Source organism: Stenella coeruleoalba (genome assembly GCF_951394435.1).
Source record: "Stenella coeruleoalba genome assembly, chromosome: 4".
Lineage (NCBI taxonomy): Eukaryota > Metazoa > Chordata > Mammalia > Artiodactyla > Delphinidae > Stenella > Stenella coeruleoalba.
Genome location: NC_137149.1, coordinates 52,275,385 through 52,293,248, shown reverse-complemented (window position 1 = coordinate 52,293,248; position 17,864 = coordinate 52,275,385). Strand labels below are relative to the sequence as shown.

Here is a 17,864-nt window from a genome sequence, read left to right as displayed (position 1 = left end):
CAGGATTGGCGCGGCACGAGCGAGCGGCACTGCGCATGTGCCCAATGCGGGCAGCCCAGTCTCACGCTACACCTCCTTCCCACCGCCTTCCACTACTCGATTCAGACACAACACGGGCCGTGGGAAATTTCTTAAACCTCGCGAGAACCCTCCCACTGTTGCCTATGCTTTCGCTCCAAATCTCGCGGAGCCCAGGAGGGACAGGTGTTTGTCTACAGCAGCTCCCGGCGCTGTTCGTGCCGCGCGTGCCCGGGCGGCGGGCGCGGGCGGAGTGGGAAGGGAGCGGCTCTTGGAGGAGGCGCGGGGGCGGGCTGGAGGGGTGCGCGTGGCTGGGAGCGCGGGGCGGGGGGCGGAGGGCTGCTGGGAGGGGCCCGACGTCTCGCACACACACGCTGCGTGACGCTTTGTGGAAGGAAAATGGGGGTGGTGGAGAGGCAGCTTCTGAAAGAAGAAGGGGAAGCCTGGAGATTAGAAACTCCTCCTGGTGTGGATGGTAAGAGGTCAGACTCTAGGGCAGGAGGAGCCCCAGGCCGGTCCCCGGGGAGGTTTCCTGTCGCCCTCCACGCGCCTGGTACTTTCCTAAAATGTTTTTGACGCCGCGCCCCCGGCCTCCGGGAGCTGACGGCCCCCAGTGTCGGGTTTGAGTCATGCCTCTGAGTCACCCAGTCTGGCCACCACTTTACTTGCTTTAAGACAAGTTTGGATCCGCTTAGCTACTCTCTTCTAGCGAATGGTTGTTTTCTTTCTGAGGTACCCGCTGGTCTCAAGAGTTGGGTAGGGAAAAAATTGTGCTCTGTGCGCTCTTGCGTTGTAGACTTGAATAGATTCCGCCTCCCACTCGGACACATTTTTTTAATTTCTCCCCCTTAATCTCTTTTTAGCCTTTTGAAGTAATCCGTATATATCAGTTTCTGCGGGTTTTTTTTGTTTTTTTTTTCCTTTCCCCTAATTTAACTTAAAATACTGGTTTTGCTTTCCTTCACCTTTTTATGTGTTCGTTGAAATATTCATTCCAAATTTTAGGTATTGTTTCATCAGATGCTTTAGTGACAGCTGTTTTAAGTGCATTTCTTCTTGGTTTATTTATCTGTCCAGTGAATTCCGGTTTGCATTCTTCAACCAGGCACATTTCAGATTGCCTTGGTGTGGTTTCTGTAACCAGCCTAGCCTGGCATTGTCTAGGAACTGGTGTCTTGATGACATCGTAGACCCACAAATGTAGAGTTGAATTGAGTTTTTTATTTTCGGAGAACAGTGAGTCCTTTAATAAGGGTTCATGTTCTGCTAGTTATGTAGTGGACAAGAAATCAAGTTTTTTAGTTGTTTCCAAGGTTAGTTGTGTGTGTGTGCGCGTGCATTTGCATATCCCTTTGATTAAGTATTTCACAAAAAGAAGATGCAAGAACATTTAATGCAGTATCTCACTGCAAGGCTGATTTGGAATAGGCTAGCACCAGGAGGAGAATGATGCCCATGGGCACACATTCCTTTGAGCCTTCATGCCAAGAAGGTATTTCAGTCATGGCCTTGTCTAGGCCATTAATTGCATCTGGAACCATGACCATCTGAGAGCCCCAGCCACAGAGAGCCATGGTAACCACAAGTCAAATCACAACTCACCTTCACCCTAATACCTGCTCTACCTGCGTTCTTTCCCCATCCCAGTAAATAATTCCATTCTTCCACTTATTTAAGCCAAGAACCTTGGAATCATTCTCACCTCCTTTCTGTCTCACATCCAACATCCAATCTAACAAAATCTTGCTGGGTCCACCATCAAAATTGACCCACAGTCCAAACACATCCACACCTCCATGGCAACCAGCCCAGCCTAACCCATCTCATTTCTCACCTGGTTTTCAGGAAGTCTCCTAACTCATTCTGCCTTCATCCATTATTGCCTTCCCTCAGTCTGTTCTCAGTAGAGCATTCAGAGTAACCCTCTAGAACGCTCCAGTGGTTTTCCTATGAGGCCTGCCGCCCAGACCTCCTGAACTCCTTGATCTCACCTCTTCCCCTTGCTCACTGAGCCCTAAGCAGCAGCCTTCCTTGCTATTCCTAGGACATACCAGGCACCCCCTCAACTCCTACCTTTGCTCTTTCCCCCAGATGCCTTAAAGATCCTTCCTTCACTGCTTTCAGGTCTTTGCTTAAATGTCACCTTCTCAGCAAGGCCTTCCCTGACCACCCTTCACGAAAGTAACTCCTCATACCCCCTGCTCCCTCCTTCATTTTTCCCACGGCACTTATCGTAAACTAACATACCATATATCATATCTGTGTATTGTGTTTACTCTCTGCCTCCCCCCATTATAATGCAATCTTAATGAGGGCAGGGACTTCTATTTTGTTCATTGTTCACGCCTCAGCCACCAGAACAATGCCTGGTGCAGGATATACGCTCAGTAAGTATTTGTAGAATGAATGGGATGTCTTCCACTTCTAGAACAGAGTAGAAATGATTCTGAAGACTCACTAAGCCTTCTAGGGTTCAGAACAATACCGAGGTTAGACCAGTAATGAATATCCCAATGCCAGCTTGCCTGGAGAGGAGAAATGAGCCTACAAAGCAAACACCTGTGTTGACTTTTTGCAAAAAATATTCTTACTCCTGAGTTAGACCAGTAGATGAACCTATACTTAACTTGAAGAGTTTCCTTTACTCTCCATCCTAGAACCTCAGGAAACAAAACACTATTGGCAGAATATAAAGAAACAGGTATTCTCATGTGTTGCTAATGGAGTGAAAACGTGTATAATCTTTATGAAAACCATTGTGATAAAACTTACCACTACCTGTTAATCCTACAATTCCGTTTCTAGACATCTATCCTACAAATAAACTCATAGTGTGTGAAACAACCTGTACATATATTGTAGCATTATTGATAGTAGAGAATACTGATAACAACCTAAATGTCGATGAAGAGATGTCTTATTAAAAGAAAACCACCAGGCTTCCCTGGTGGCACAGTGGTTAAGAATCCTTCTGCCAATGCAGGGGACACGGGTTTGAGCCCTGGTCCAGGAAGATCCCACATGCCGCGGAGCAACTAAGCCTGTGCACCACAACTACCGAGCCTGCGCTCTAGAGCCCGTGAGCCACAACTACTGAGCCCACATGTTACAACTGCTGAAGCCCACGCACCTACAGCCTGTGCTCTGCAACAAGAGAACCCACCACAGTGAGAAGCACGTGCACCACAACGAAGAGTTGCCCCCGCTCACCACAACTACAGAAAAGCCCTTGCACAGCAATGAAGACCCAATGCAGCCAAAAATAAATTAATTAATTTAATTAAATTAAAAAAAGAAAACCACCCTGATATATTCATAGAATTGAATAGTATGCATCTGTTAATAAGCAGAGGCTGCTTTTTATGTGCTTATGTGGAAGGATCACAAAGTTTAAAAAAACAAGGTGCAAGGGACTTCCCTGGTGGTGCAGTGGATAAGACTCCACACTCCCAATGCAGGGGGCCTGGGTTCGATCCCTGGTCAGGGAACTAGACCCCATATGCATGCTGCAACTAAGAGTTCGCATGCCACAACTAAGAGTTCACAAGCCACAACTAAGGAGCCCACGTGCTGCAACTAAGGACCCTGCCTGCTGCAACTAAGACCCGGTGCAACCAAATAAATAAATATTTTTTTTTAAAAAAAGGTGCAAAATAGTGATAGATAAATGTATACTTATTTGCCTATATGTATCTAAAAGGGTTCTGGAAGTACACAGGAGAAACTGTAACAGTGACTGGTTCACTGTAAGGGACTCAATTGTTGGAGGATGTAGGTGAAGAGGTGGCTTATCTTGGATCCTTTGAATTTTGTACCAAGCACATGTACTGCCTGTTCAAAATTTAAAACATTTTAATTAAAAGGGGGGAAAAAAAGAAAAGGAATAAATGTGCAAGAAGAAAACAATGACCAAAGTGTTCCCTTTTTCCCACCTGCTAAAAAATTATTTTCTAATAGAAGTCATGTACTTGATGTACCGTCTCAATAGAATTAAGAACTGCAGAACTGTCAGGACTTCACCCCAATCATTTGGTAACGCTGAACTCAGTCCATTCAAGCAGCAAGTTCAGAGTCCCTATTACTCTATGTCAGGCATGATCTTTGGTAGTTTACACAGGATAGGTAGTGCAGAGACCTCAGGGGACCGCCCCCCCTGCCCCCGGCCAGCAGAGTACACAGACCAGCTGCAGGATAATTCTAGGGTAGAGGCATGAGTTTAATGGCATTGGGGTACAGTGGAAAAAGCACCTAACTCTTGCCTGATGGGCCCAGGGAAACCTTGCAGAGATGACTTTTGAACTAAATCTTAGTGGAGTGGGAGTTCAGAAGACAATGAGAGGAGGAAGCATAAGAAGCACAGGAAACAGCATGTTCAGGCTCTGAGGTGTGAAACAGCATCTTGTATTCAGGGGAACTCCAGGTGGTGCATGTAGAAGCGGGGGTAGGCAGCATAGGCAGGGTCACAAGAAGGACCTGGTAGAAGGGTGGTCCTCAAAAGTTGGTGGGCCCAATCCCTAAGACTTAAAATGAGTAAATCTGGGCTGAATCCCAGGAATAGGCTTTTCTAGCAGGCTGGTCAGGGATTCTGATGCAAATTGTCCATGAACCAAGCTTTGAATCTTTGTTGTAGGAGTTTGGTGTACTCTTTCTTCAGGAGTTTCACATTAAAGGGGCCAATGGTGTGTAGTTTCTTTGTTAAAACAATAAAGGAAATATTTAGCTACTAAGAGGAATAAGTTTGGAGGCCCCTACGTGTATATCCAATAGACATGTGGAGCAGATAGTGGCAGTGAGATCAGCACATTTGTGATGGGATCACATTTCGCTGTGGTGGTTTAAACACAGCGGCATGTTTCAACATTGCTTTCATTCTAAAGTTAAGTTACGCCAACTCATATTAATGAGACACACTAAAATATTGAAAATTTTATTGAATACTAGGCAGCCCCATGATGGAGAACACGGGTTCCAGCATCACATTGCATGGTTCCAGCTGTAAGACCTTAGACCAGTTATTTAACCTGTCAGTGCCTGTTTCCTCACGTATACAATGGAGAAAATAGCAGCTAATTCATAGGGTTGTCATGAGGATTCAACGTGTTTATTCTGTCTAAAGCACATAGAATGATACCTGTAACATAATTGCTATAGTAGTGTTCATTTTTATCATTATTATTTTTATTTAATAAATCCATAAGTTGCCTTCATCCCGTGAAAATTCTTGCAAAGCATGTCAAAATGTCTTTAATGCTTCAACAATCAATGTTAAAATAGCCAAACATAGTGATGATTTTATCCAGATTGATGTTGATTCATTTCTTTATCATACCCATTCAGAAATGGCAATATCATTATTATTATTTAATTTCTAAGAGATTCACGTGGCCAAAAAGGTTAGGAAACCTGCTGTAGATGGCCGACAAGAGCAGGGCTTGATGTGATCAGATTGTGAGGTGGTTGTGTGCCTAAGAAAACCTTACTGATAGCTCACGTTAGAAATTAGGAGCCTTTTACTCCACAGAAGTCTCTTAACTCATGGTTTTCATTCATCCTAATACCTTCCTTTTTTAATAAAAGTATCCCTATCATTTTCTACTGTGTGTTAATTAAAATTAATAAAATGTATAGAAGATTGAAAAAGTGTCAAGAAGGATTCCATAAAGACTATGTGATTCTATAAGGAAAACAAGCTCTAATTCTAGGATTAAAAGAAAGAAAGAGAACATTGAAAGTAAGTCACAGAGTGGGCTTTAGGAGAACTTGAGAAACAAAAATAAATATTCACCCTTTGCTTTCCAATTGCGTTTGATTTTAAACAGGATTCTTTGGCCCTGGGAATTTGATTTCTTTTCTTTTTTTTTTCTTTCTTTTTTTTTTTTAGGTCCAAGTAAAACAAAGCTTAACATGTGCAGCAGTTCAAGAAGGTGAAACAGGGGACTTCCCTGGTGGTGCGGTGGCTAAGACTCTGAGCTCCCAATGCAGGGGGCCCGGGTTTGATCAGTGGTCAGGGAACTAGATCCCACATACATGCCACAACTACGAGTTCGCATGCCACAACTAAGGAGCCCACATGCAGCAACAAGCAGCTGGTGAGCTGCAACTAAGGAGCCCTGGAGCCGCAGCTAAGGAGCCCGCCTGCCGCAACTAAGACCCAGCACAACCAAATAAGTAAAATAAAATAAAAATTTTAAAACATACGCAACGTAACAATAAAATATATTTTTTTAAAAAAGGTGAAACAAGAAAAAGAATGCGCCATTTACTCTAATGATGTAGAATGCGAATGGAATCAAATGTACCTTTGGTGAGAATGTGTACAAGGTGAATAATCTATCAAAAGTTGTTGCTCATGTAATTGAAAGAAAATGTTTCCATGTGTGATTGATACATCTTGTTCTTTCTATGCCATAAACAAGATAAAGCCAGTTAACACTATCTATGCAATCAATGAAAACAGCGTATGAGTTGTAAAATTCCAGTTATCTGTTTATAAAAGAATACATTTGAGTTTTGATTTTCTAAACGTTCCCCTTTGTCATGTATCATATATTGTGGTTTTTGGTTCTGTGTAGGGTCAAAATTGAACACTCATAATTAACAAAACAGCTGGGGTATAAAGGAAGAAGCATTGGACCAGCTCTCCCATTGAGTCCTACATCCACCACTAGCCAGCTGGCTAACTTTGGGCAAGCTAATATTTCCTCATGTGCAAATGGGGAATGTAAAACCTATGGCTTACGGTCATTTTGAAAATTATTTGAGATATTACACGAAATAACTGGGTACATAGTAAGTACTCAGTAAACGCTGCTGCTTTAGGAAATTGTACCACCCATGCCAATGCTGTTTTCTTTTCTATTAGATGGACTAGGACTCCCTGCCTTAGAGATTTGTTGCACAGATCAAATCAGATAACGACACAGATAATTAAATGGCAAGAATTATCTTTAAATAAGTTTATTGTATTTATTTTTGGTTGGCACATTTATTTGTAAAAATTTGAGTATGGTTTTATAGCAAATGAATAGAACAGACAAAGATCCCTAAATTTTCTCCTCTGCCCCATGTTACTATTAACCTGGGGCACAAATGACCTTTATCAGTTTTTCAGAGAAAGCCTACCAGAAAGGTTTTACCCTTTGCATCTGTGTTGTTTTGTGTCAGAGATAGTGTAATGATAAGCATCAACTTGCAGTTATGACCTTTGTGGCTAGCATCCTTGTCCAAAATAGACTAAGAACTAAGAAGATCAACTTTGGAACCAGTCTATTCAACCACTGACAAATAGTGAAAGATATCAAACAATTCCTATCTTGTGAAAAACCAAACTCTGTCAAGGACAGCTATCAAAGACAATGGAGAATCCCCTTGAACATCATAATCAAAATTGTACATTGTCACTTTTAAAACAGCCATGATGTCAGTATGTCAATATTTTTTATTTTAATTAATTAAAAAAATTTTAATTGTCATGTCAACAAGGGGAGTTTAAAAATGAAATCTTGTGAAATTACTGCAGGAAAAAATATATAAGATAATTTCTAAGTAAGCTATCAATAAATATTGAGTACAGATTTAGTTTAATGTAATAGGAAAAACAAAAGTTTCATCTCAGTCTCATAATGATGTACTTAATTTGTAAAATGCATTAGAGAAACTCTATTTAAAGGAACTTTTGAAGACTCCGTGTTACATATTATAACTGGTATTGTTTTACATGAACTTTTTTTCTCTTAAATGGTTATTTAACAGAATTCTATCATGATTAGCATTCTGTGGAAGGTAAAATAAATTGTATTAAGGTGTTACTAATATCCCACTAGTGGAAAAAACATTTCTCAAGATCTTAACTGCAAATCTCCTCCCACTTAAGTTCTTTGGGAAGATTTGGAAATTTATGCATGCTTCTTTTTTTTTTTTTTTTTCTTTCTCCCAGCTTTCAAAACACTTGGCTTAAATTCTACCCTCAGAATTACTTCTGACTTCAGTGAGAGTTATAAACTATTGTTTGGGAGAAACAACTGTCTCCTACTTTTCAAGTCTAAAGCTCTCCCGAAATGTTCTTATGAAATGTGAATCTGACTTTCATCATGCAGTTTTACCTACATAGCATCATAGTTTCCTTCACCAGCAAACACTAAGTATTTTATTTTTAACCAGCAAAGCTATATCTGTATTTGCATGGTACTTTCCAAGTTTCCAAAATAGGCAACAAATCACAGAATCTAAGCCAAACAAAAGGACTTAAGAACTGAAAGATAACTTCTGAAAAACAGATTACATACAGAAGTACTCAGTTTTATGAAACAGAGGATTTTTTTAAAGTTGTATGCCAATCTAACATGCAACCGAACCCCTTTCTATTTAAAGGGATACTGTGATACGCAATTTGTGAAATGACAATAAATATGAGTGAGTCTACACCATCCCAAGGCTTCTCACAAATATCATCTCAGTCAGTCCTCAGGACAAAGCTGCAGATAGGTAATTTTATTCCTGTTGTAGCTGAGGCTCAGAGAGCATGATTTGTACAAGTTATAGTTCTGGAAGTGGAATTTATGCTTGTGGGGTTTGTTTGGACTTTTTTGCTATATTAAATTATTTTATTATTACAACCTGATAGAGAATATCTTGTGTCATATACTCAAAGTACCAGATTATAATTTTAAAAATTACTTACAAAAATATAAATGCTTAAGAATGCAAAAGATTTATTTTTAAATAGCAGGTAATATTTTATATACATAAATCAATCGTATGAACTAGTAACAGTGACTAAGGATGGGTAGCCAAAGCAGGGAGAAGACCTAATACCCTTGTGGATTTTTTCCCATGTTTATTATTTTAAAAAATAATTCACCAAAGACATTACAAGAAAAGAAACCTACAAACCAATAAATATAAACACAAAAATTCTCAACAAAATTCCAGCAAATGCTGAACAAACTAGGAAGGGAACTTCCTCAACCTGATAAAAGCATCTGTGAAAAATCAAGATTCAGTGTCATTTTAAAAAATAAAAGACTGATGCTTTCCCACTAACATCAGGAAGAAGACAAAGATTTCCATTTGGACCATTTCTATTCAACATTGCACTGGAGGTGCTACCCAAGTAATTTGGCAAGAAAATTAAATAAAGGCATTCAGATTAGAAAAGAAGAAGAAAAAGTGTCTCTATTTTCAGATGATAGGACTTTATATATACAAAATTCTGAGCACTCCACTAAAAATGTATTAGAACTAATACACAAGTTCAGCAAGTTTGCAGGATACAAGGCCAATATTCAAAACTCAATTGTATTTCTATATATTTGCAAGGGACAATCCAAAAATAAAATTGAGACAATTCCATTAGCATCAAAAAGAATAAAATACTTCGGAATAAATTTAACAAAAGGAATGCAGTTCTTACACTCTGAAAACTATGAAACGTTGTTGAAATGAATTTTTTTAAAGAAATTTTTAAAGATCTAAATAAATAAATGGAAAGATATTCATGTTCATGGATTGAAAAATACTAATAAGATGGCAACGCTCCTCAAATTGACCTACAGAATCAACACAATCACTATCAAAATTTCAACTGTCCACTTGGCAGAAATGGACAAGTTGTTCCTAAAATTCATATGAAGTTTTAAGGAACCCAGAATAGCCAAAACAATCTTGCAAAAAAAAAAAAAAAGCTGGAGCAGCTACACTTCCCCTTTTCAAAACTCACTACAAGCCTTCAGTAACCAAGACTGTGTGGTGCATGCATGAGGTAGACATATAGTTCAATGGTGTAGAATTGAGAGTCCAGACATAACTGTCACATTTATGGTCAATTGATTTCCATCAAGAGTGCAAAAACAAATCAATGGGGAAAAAGTAGTCTTCATAACTGGTGCTGGGACAACTGGATAGCCACATGGAAAATAATAAACTTGGGCCCCAAACTTCACAACATATATTAAAATTACCTTAAAATGGATCATAGACCTAAATGTAAAAACTAAAACCATAAAACGCTTAGAGGAAAGCATAGATCTTCATGAACTTGGATTAGCAATGGTTTGTTAGATATGACACCAAAAGCCCAAGCAACAAAAGAAAAAATAAATAAATTGGGCTTCATTAAAATTAAACTTTTGTGCTTCAAAGCACACTCTGAAGAAAGTGAAAAAGACACCCCACAGAATGGGAGAAAATATTTGCAAATCATATATCTGATAAGGATCTAATATCTAAAATATATAAAGAATTCTTAAAACTGAATAGTAGAATAAACCATAATGGAAAAGAATATTTAAAAAAAGATTTTATGTATGTATAAAACTGAGTCACTTTGCTGCACAGCAGAGATGGCACATTGTAAATCAACTATACTTCAATTTTTAAAAAACTAAAGAAAAAAAGGGAAATAATCCAATTTACAAATGAGTAAAGGCGCTAAATAGACATTTCTCCAAATAAGACATGCACATGGCCAATAAACACTTGGAAAAATATTCAACATCATTAAGCAACAGGAAAATGCAAATCAAAACCACAATGAGATACCATTTCATACCCACTATGATGGCAACAATCAAGAAGACAGATAACGAGACGTTGTCAAGGATGTAGAAAAATTAAAACACTTGTACACTGTTGGTGGGATGTAACATGATGAAGCCATTTTGAAAGACAGTCTGACAGTTCCTCAAAAGGTTAAAATAGAGTTACCATATGACCTGGCAATTCTCCTAGGTATATACCAAAGAGAACTGAAAACATATGTCCAAACAAAAACTTGTACATGAATGGTCATGGAAGCATTATTTGTAACAGCTGAAAAGTAGAAACAAACCAAATGCCCATCAACTGATGAATGGATAAATTACATGTAGTATATCTATAAAATGGAATATTATTAGGCCACAAAAAGAAATGAAGTACTGATATATACTATAACATGAATAAACCTTGAAAACATGCTATATGAAAGAAACAAGTCACAGAAGGCCCTCTGTGTATATGAAATATCTAAAATAGACAAAATTATAAAGATAGGAAGTAAATTAATGGTTGCCTAGGGCTAGGGAGTATTGGGAGGGGTATGTTGTGAGTGACCACTAAAGCATACAGGACTTCTTTTGGAATGATGAAAATGTTCCAAACTTGATTGTGGTGATTGTTGCACAACTTCGTGAATATACTAAAAACCATTGGATGTACACTTTAAAGGGTGAATTATATGGTATGTGAAGTCTATCCCAATAAAGCTGTTAACAAAAAAAGCAGAAAAAAATTAAAATTTAACTTTATTCATTTAGTTGCTTTAAAAGTCAATATGATCTTAACCTTTACCTTAGCCATATGCTGATATAAATGTTCATGTGTGGACAAATAAATAATAAGCTCCATAGAAAATTAGAGAATCGTCATCACTATGTCAACTGATTTACCCTCTAGCATCATAGTAAGTTTGAGATTATATTTCTGGCAAGGATGATATTTCTTAACATTTCGGAAGTGAACTGACCTTGTTTTAAGATAAGATTAATAGCTGCAATTTTTTTTTTTTTTTTTTTTTTTTTGCGGTACGCGGGCCTCTCACTGTTGTGGCCTCTCCTGTTGCGCAGCACAGGCTCCGGACGCACAGGCTCAGCGGCCATGGCTCACGGGCCTAGCCGCTCCGTGGTATGTGGGATCTTCCTGGACCGGGGCGTGAACCCGTGTCCCCTGCATCGGCAGGCGGACTCTCAACCACTGCGCCACCAGGGAAGCCCCAATAGCTGCAATTGTTGAGTACCAACTTAATCCAAGGGACTTCATGTCCAGGATCTCATTTGATGCTCTTACACCCCTGAATAGGACTCCTCCCCCTTTTAATAGCTAAGGAAGCTATGGCCCAGAGAAATCAACTAAATTTCCTTAGCTCACAGTTACAGATATAGCAGAATATGAACATTTCCTGTCTTTTGCCCTATGCTGGACCTACTGGGTCACCTTCTCCCTCCTTACCTTTGATGAATTAAGAACCCAAAGTCCAGGGACTTGTAGGGTAATTACATAATAGGTATGCTAATATTACCTTGAAGACCTAAGAATTGGGACACCACCTCTAGGCTATTCCTGAGAGCTGGTGATGGGGAGTTGGAGGGTGGGGGTGGGATGTAGAGGAGATGGAAATGGAAATTCCTTATTTTCAAATGTGGAGGAAGTGATGAAGAAATTGAAAAGGAAACCCCAAAGTTTCCTTCCCGCTCTAAAGCTCAATCAATTTAAGATTCCACCTTTGTGGAGCTGAAGGTAATTGGAATTCAGATAACTATTTCTTCCTCTCCTGACTTAGTCTTATCCCAGGATTCATGATTGAGAAGGTGTTTCCTTTACATCTCCAATGTTTACAATTTCATCAGGAAGTGTGTTTTCTGACTTTTTTCCCCCTTAGCTGCACTATTCTGGCAAAATGCATGCCATCAAAATCATCTTTGCAAACTTAGTCTTTTTATACTTATTTTTAAAAATTATCCTTAAGTCTCATATTTAATTTCAATCGATAACGATGTCCACTTCCAATCCTTAGCTAAAATTGCCTTTAAATATGTGACAAACAGCAAAAACTGCCTTATTAAATAAAATTATTTTATTATTTATTTTTAGAACGGGTCTTATGTACACATGAAACAAAATTTTAAATTCACAGAAAGGAATGCACATAGGGTTGCCAGATCTAGCAAATAAAAGTACAGGACACCCAATTACAGCTGAATATCAGATAAACAACAGCAACAAAATTTTAGCATAAGTTTGTCCCATGTAGTATTTGGGACATACTTATCTAAAAATTATTTGTTATTTATCTGAAATTCAAATTTAAGTGGGCGTCCTGTATCTTAGTTGGCAACACTAAATGCAGAGAAATGTAAGACTCCCTTTGGCTGGGGTCTCCCAGGGACCCAGCTGCCCTCTCCAAAGAAAATCCTATCACCAGTTTCTTGAGAATCCTTCCAGGGATATTCCATAATCAACTTTCTTTTACAGGAGTCACCTTATCAAGCCTCAGCACAAAATAGAATCTGAAAAAAAAAGGATCTAAACAATATAATGATGTCCGTATTTTTAATTTGGACTCATAGCAGTTACTAAAGGAACTTAATGGAGGCCATGTAATGCACAGAGGAGGAATTTTAGTTCATACCAACTGGGTATGTTCCTTAACTTCTAGGATCCTTTACAAAAGGAGGTAAATATTAATAATCACCTCATATGTTTGTAGTGAATAATATACGTACAACATACATGCAAAATGCCTGTCATAACAACGTAGGCGTCAGATCAACAGAGTCCGCTCCCTGTTTGGGTGTTTTGGGATACTCATCTGTAACTTTCTTAAGAAGTTCAACTTGAAGCCCCCTGAATGGAAATACAGGCCAGATTAACTGAGGGTGTCTCAGTATAACCTTCTAAATTTGCAATCAAGTAACTAACTCAATTGCCTCATTATAGCCTCTACTCCATCAAATACGATGGCTCAATTTATCGTATCCTACTTTCACCTTATTGAATCTATCCCTCTGTCATCTGTTGATTGAAAAAGAAATATTTACTGAACACCCACTCTGAGCCGGGAACTCTTGTAAGCGCAGGGGAGACAGGTCTGAGCCAGTAAGACAAGATCACTGCCCTCAGGGGACTTGTGTTCAAAGATAGAGACAGATAATAAAGCGGTAAACAAATAAGTAAGACCATTTTAAATAATGATGAAAGCTAGACAAAATATTAAACAGGAGTGAAAAATGCTAAGAGGGGAAGGAAGCTCATTTTATTTAGATCAACTGCCCTCTTAATGGTAAATTCCTTTCATTGTGCTTAAACTGCTCAGAAGTACTTTAATTGTGTTATTCTTTTAAAAAGATTTTCAAAAAATACAACAACCTTTACAATTTTAAGTTCACTCTTTAGACTCTAGCAGGATGTAGATACCGAGGTCTTTTAAAAGTATAGACTTGGATATTTCTATCTTTCTTTGGTAAAGTTTACATAGGAAAAGGAAAGTGATTAGCATTCAAATTCTGAGCGCCGATTATAAATGGACGAAGCCTCTTACCAGCTATTCACGTTTATAATCCACCTCCCCATACCCCTATCCCACCCTCCCACCCAGTGCTGGGAGTTAGGTGTTTTTATGTTTATTTTATAGGTGCAGGAAGTGAAGCTCCCAAAGTTCAAGTGATTTGACCAAGGACACCCAGGTCAGAAGTGGACAGACCAGATTTGATGCCGTCTTTCTGCCTCCACGTCAAGAACCCTTTCACTTATACCAGGTAACCTATAATTTGCCATTCCCTCCAAAACCTTGCTACTTCATTTAAAAGGTTTTCATTTAAAAAAATTACTGTGAAGGGAGTTGGGGTATGTTGAGATTTGGCATAAGTGTTTCAGCATCGTTAAAAAAAAAAAATCACAATATGTTACTTCCCATTTCATTTTTTCTGTTAAGTCACATATTATCAGAGCTAATATTCAGAAATAATTATCCATTTGTAAGGAGAGTGATTACTACACTATTTTAAAAGCAGTCTTAACTATCTTTTCTGAGAAGCAGCTTGTTGTTTGCCAGGATAATACAAGTCCTGTGTGTGTATTATAAAATTAGCAAGGTTTATATGAAGAAAACCTTTTTCCTTTGTTCCATCCAGTGAAATGATGCCTTTTCGTGATGATTAAAAGCAAAACAGCCTAAAATGCTATATTAGTTCACCAAAATTTCTCAGAATGGTGTTATTAAAACTGAAACTGAAATATTATGGAGGTGGTAAAATCTCCTCACATTCAATTATCTATGAGCAAAAAAAATTAGATACCGTCAGTATCTGCAGATCTACACTATGTGTTAATAATGATGCTGAAAACAGCATGAAACTTAGGGTGAATCCTCTAGGTAAGGATTCTTCTAAACAGTTATAGAAGAGTTGATAAATTAGTAGACCCTTAACAGTTAACTGAGGTGCAAAATTAGACGCACTTAAGATGTTATATTAAACTTTGCTAAGAAGATAAGAATCATTTTGAAATGTGACTGGTTTCCAGCTTCTTAGTGGACTCTCCCTCCCCTGCCCTGTCCCTAAATAGTGTCTCTTTTGAGGTATAAAGTATTTATTTCATAGCCTCATTCCTATGTTGGAGTTCTTTTCTTTCATTTTTTGGAGCTGGAGGGAAATGTGATGTTTCTAAAGGACAGGTTGCAGATTTTGAGATAATAATACAGCTTTCTCTGTCTTACCTTTTCCCTTAGAAGTCTAGATTTTAAATGCCTCTAAAATGGTTAGACTTAATTCTACTTAAATACACTTGACAGATTTGCTTCTTAAAAGTGCTTTCTGTTTTCACTTTGTATTTCAATAACTTCACTGGTCTTCCTGCCTCTAAAATGTGGATTTTCCTGATTGGTGACATCATTTTTGGTGTTGTCCAGTGTTCTCCCTGCAAAGCCCTCCGACCCTGAAACAGTCTCCACTATTAATAATCACCTAACTAATAAGAACAGGCCCGTCAAACATACTGCTTTGAACTTGAGTTTTATAGGAATTTATAAGCCAGACTGTTTCCTCAAATTATGGTTATATTGAACAAATATTAGTTATTAAGAAGATCCTTTTAATGCCTCTTCTTCCTCTTCATTCACTCTAAAATGTTCGGTTCCTTTTGGAGGCACACAACTTGGTCCATCTCGTGTAAATCCCCTGTAGGGTTTGTAAAACTGCAACCCATAATCCCCTCTTGAAAAAATACACTGATTATTTGTGCTTATCCTAGTTCTAAATATTACAATAGTTTCTGGATTTTTGCCACATTCCTCTCTAGATGGTCATTTGGGAGACTTTGTTTATAATATGTGTTTTGAATGAAAGTTAAAAATTCCAAGACCACAGGATGTAAGACTCAATTGTGGGTTAAACTTAATTTTTGTATTTTTTCAAAGAGGCCTTACTTAGATTACAACAATAGCAAACATTGAATAGAAAATGAGAGAAGGTATGTTTTTTCCAAGGATTAGTGTTTGAAAGAATATAAGAAACCACGGTATTTCCAAGGATTAGGGAATGTTTTCAAAGTGGCCTATACCATTCAGTTGGTGGTTTAGGTAAATTAAAACATTAAGCTGTTTTATGTACATCAGGAGAAACATTTTCTTTAGTGATTGTGCTAATTGTGATTTTCTTTAGTGATTGTGCTAATTGTGCTAATTGTGATTTTCAAATCAGAAACAAAACCTTGAATTTAAAATAGCACCCCTCCCCTAGAAAAGTAGTTAAATTCATCAGGATAAACAGTATAATAGCATTTTTTATTTTTTCAATTTAAGGCAATGTTAAAAATATAAAAGCTCCTCTGGGACTTTTTCCTTCTAATAAATTCTGTTTCTTCCCCTCATATTCTTTGCTTATTTTAGAAGCTGATGCTCATTAAAGAACCCTCACAGATTTTTTGACAAAATGAATTGGTTTTTTTAATGTAAATTAAGGCTTTTTGCATCTGATTACGACTTCAGGAAGTTTTTTAACTTTACAAATGATAGACTTCATAAACCGGTGTGTCTGACTTTAGTTGTTTTGTGCTCTGGTTCTTTTGCCTGTTGCCTCTTGAATATATCCTTTTACTCCTCTGCTTAGAAAACAGAAAACAGTGCCCACAATAAGGAACACTTGTAAGTTAAGGCCAGCATCCTCTTTAAACATTCTCAGTCACTATACACTGACGGATTTCTCCTCAAGATGTTTAAGCTTACATTCTCTCTATAAATCAATCTCTCTCTCTCCCTCTCTCTCTCTTTCACACACACATATGCACACATACACACACACACACACACACACACACACACACACACACATATGCCAGTGATTTCTATGACATAACCTTTCTGGAATTCTATAAACACAGGATATGCAACATGGGTTAACCACTTGTCTAGAAAAGAAAATAAGCAGACAGTTGCCCACAGAACACATCTTACATTTGAGCTCCGACCTATGCCAAGAAAGTGATCCAATGAAGTGATCACTTGGAGTCCCTGCCTGAATAACAGCAGGACCTTGAAAGCTCTGTTGCTATTTTAGATGGATGTTGCTTGTTAACAGAATGCAGAATGAATTATGGCCTCTGTATTAAGCGCTTTCATTGTTGACCTTAATCTTCACAGAGGGTGAGGTAGGTAGCCAACTGCAAGTATAAAGCTTATATTAGGTACAAAGGAAAAGATTCTACTTAAGAGAAAATAGGATAGAAACATTAAGTCACAGGCTAAAGTAAAATCTTTTGTCATTCATCAAGGTAAAGAATAAGATATTAACCATTCAGGGCTTCTCTGGTGGTGCAGTGGTGCAGTGGTTAAGAATCTGCCTGCCAATGCAGGGGACACGAGTTCGAGCCCTGGTCCGGGAAGATCCCACATGCCGCAGAGCAACTAAGCCCGCAAGCCACAACTATTGAGCCTGTGTGCTACAACTACTGAAGCCCACGCGCCTAGAGCCCGTGCTCTGCAACAAGAGAAGCCACCACAATGAGAAGCCCACATACCACAATGAAGAGTAGCCCCCGCTCGCCGTAACTAGAGAAAGCCCGAGTGCAGCAACAAAGACCCAACGCAGCCAAAAATAAATAAATAAACTTATTAAAAAAAAGAAAAAAATTAACCGTTCACATTTAGCAGCTTCCTTAGAACATTTATGAAATAGAGTGAAGAATAAATGAGTAAATAAATGCCGTAAGTATTGCCCTTCTTCCCTAAGCTGATAGACTGATATTGAGCCTGATGGATATTGCTCTAACACAGGGACACCATCCACCACTTTAAACTTAGCACCTACATTCAACAG

At 38.4% G+C, this 17,864-nt stretch overlaps 1 protein-coding gene across 2 annotated transcripts in view; it reads right to left on the bottom strand.

The window, feature by feature from the left end:
• The window catches only part of LOC307185311 (recombining binding protein suppressor of hairless), a 233,090-nt gene that overhangs the window by 118,449 nt on the left and 96,777 nt on the right, over nucleotides 1-17,864 (bottom strand). The gene's annotated exons all lie outside the window — the stretch shown is intronic.